This window comes from Canis lupus, chromosome 17 (assembly GCF_048164855.1).
Source record: "Canis lupus baileyi chromosome 17, mCanLup2.hap1, whole genome shotgun sequence".
Taxonomy (NCBI): Eukaryota; Metazoa; Chordata; class Mammalia; order Carnivora; family Canidae; genus Canis; species Canis lupus.
Window position 1 is genome coordinate 8,822,422 of NC_132854.1, and position 2,537 is coordinate 8,824,958.

Below are 2,537 nucleotides of genomic sequence, written 5' to 3' on the forward strand. Positions count from 1 at the left end.
GTGCTCCCAGCCCACCAGATGGGAACTGCCTCTCTACCTCATGGGCAGCTCAACATTTGAGGGCATTTCCTAGGAATGCAGCAGAACGTCCAGCTCAAATGCCCTCTTATGAGAACACAATGCCCCATCTGAACAAGAGCCCAAAAAATGACCTGGAACTTTATTATTGTCTCTTATCCAAACCAGCATGATGCCCCAGAGAAGACATCCAAGACTTCTAACAAACACATTTACATAATCTTTCGAGTTTCCAAGTCTGAGGGGGGAAAAAAGTGGCAGGAAGCCAGCCTTAGGTAAAGTCTACTGATGCTTATCATCCACCAATTTAATTTTAAAAGCGGGGGTGGGGGGGTGGGGGGGGGAATATCAAGTGGTTGTAAATGATTTAAAGTTGATTTGGACAAGGCACAGTAGAAGATCATTGTTTCAGTCCCTGCAATTCCTTTTATGCCAACTGAGCATGGACCAGAATAAACCAACCCTTTTCTTAGCAAGGCAGGTCTTTTTTTTTTTTTTTTAAACTCAAAAAACTTTTTTTTTTTTTTCATTTAAAAAAGTATTTAGAACACATAAAACAAGGCAACGTTTATTCTTTCTTCTCATCTTCTGGTGTGGGGTCTGTCGGTGGCTCCTCCACTGTTGCACTGTTGCTCTCTGAGCCAGTGTTACTATCACTGGTCCCTTCCTTGGCCATACTGTCCACCCCCTCCTGCCTGCTCTCCTTGTCCTCAGGAGTAGACGTGCCTTCTTCACCATTCTGTTGGCTTTCCGTTGCTTCTTCAAGGTGTGTCTCCTCTGTCTCCATAGGGATGCTTTCGTTGTCCTTCTTCCCCTGGGTCTTACTAGCAGCTGGCTCTTCCTCGGGAACCGTGCTGCTCTGACTACATTCAGCTTGCTCTGCTGCTTCTTTCTCCCTCTCCTCTTGTCTTTTGCGGGCCTGCTCTTCGGCCTGTGCAATTTCAGCGGCAACCTTTTCCGTATCCACTTCTACTTTCAAACCGCACAACCTTTTAAGTTCATTGTTAAATGAATCTGTGCTTTCTAGGAACTTCCTCTTCTTTTCCTGGTGTCGCTCCTCTATCTGAAGAAGTTCAGCTTCTAGTTTTCGCTGATGAACCATTAAGGACTGGACCTGTCGTTTGAGGACCTGCATTCTAGCTGTTGTGACAACTGACCGAACGTCTGGCACCACACTCCAAGGATTTCACTGATGAGGCAGTGGTTTCTCTGGAAACGGGCAGTGGCTGTAGGCTTCATTGAAAAGCCATCATCATAATCATCTGGATCTTCAGCAGGCTGAATGCTCAGGTAAGGTTCTCCTTTCTCCATGCGAGACTGTCTCTGTCGACTTTCTTCCTCTAAAGCAGCTTCTGCACGACTTTTCGCATTTATGTAAGCAAGGTATGAGGGGGGGTTATGCTAGGCCTTCATAGATTCATTGTACTCTATCTTTTCTGCTTCGTATTCGTTTAAATATTCTTGTTTTTCTTCATCAGTGAGATCTTGCCACATGCCACCAATAATCTTGCCAATCTCCCACAACTTTAGGTCAGGGTTGGAAGCTTTTACTTGGTCCCAGATCTTTCTGCTGTACCTCATGTAGGGCATCAGAGGCTTATCTGGTGGCTTTGGGGGTTTTGGAATCGTAATACCAGAGGATGCCGTGCCCCGGCTGTTGGTGCCCAGGTTCCCTCCCAGCCTGTAGTTGTTGTAGGCGAGATGACTGTATGGATTGTATCCCACAAACCCTGGTGTGCTGGGCATTTGTGTTGCAGGAGCTGGGGTGGGAGGTGGGGCATAAGATGGTCTTTTTGACATTTTGGAAGATTAAGTTCTCAGTTCCTTAAGAATGAATCTGAGATACCGCGGGCAGAAAAAGCGCCCGCAGCTCCGGCCTTGTTTCTCTTTTTAGCAAGGCAGGTCTTAAAGGAACTTGATTGCTGCTTGCTTGCTGCCCAGGCCTTTCTGATCAGGAAAGCTGAGGAGCGGGCTGAGAGCCATTTCTAGCAGCAGACTCCTTAGCCAGTCTGCAGCAGAGAGCAGTGCCTACAAGGTTCACAGTCTGAGTAAGAGACACAGCAAAAACTGTCTGGGGACAACCAAGGAGGGCCTTAGCCACACAATACCAGGAGACCTCCACCGTGTCAGAGACTGAAAGGCAGAGCCAGGGCAGGCCTCCACCGGTTGTCTTCAAAACTGCCTGAGCTTCTTTGTTATGCTAACCAAAAATACAAAGAACCATGTAGGAGGAGTCAGAAAAGCAGGGAAAGGAGAGGGAGAAGGAGATGGAGATGGAGATGGAGATGGAGATGGAGATGGAGATGGAGATGGAGATGATGGAGATGGAGATGGAGGGAGAAGCAGGGACAAATGCCCTGGGTGACAACTTGATTCCCTTGCCTCCTTCCAAGTACCATAGGGGTGGCCTCGGGCAGTCTGGCAACCTTATTCCCGACCTTATTTCCCCTTTCTGCTAATCGAACAGGAACAGAGAGAGCATAGAACCACTGATCCAAGGAGGAGCAACCAGAGATTCT

General features: G+C 47.7%; 1 pseudogene; it reads right to left on the reverse strand.

Annotated features, from left to right (window-relative positions):
- Positions 1-571: 571 nt before the first annotated feature.
- LOC140608295 (SWI/SNF-related matrix-associated actin-dependent regulator of chromatin subfamily E member 1 pseudogene) lies at positions 572-1,905 on the reverse strand (annotated as a pseudogene).
- Between the last annotated feature and the right edge of the window lie 632 nt (positions 1,906-2,537).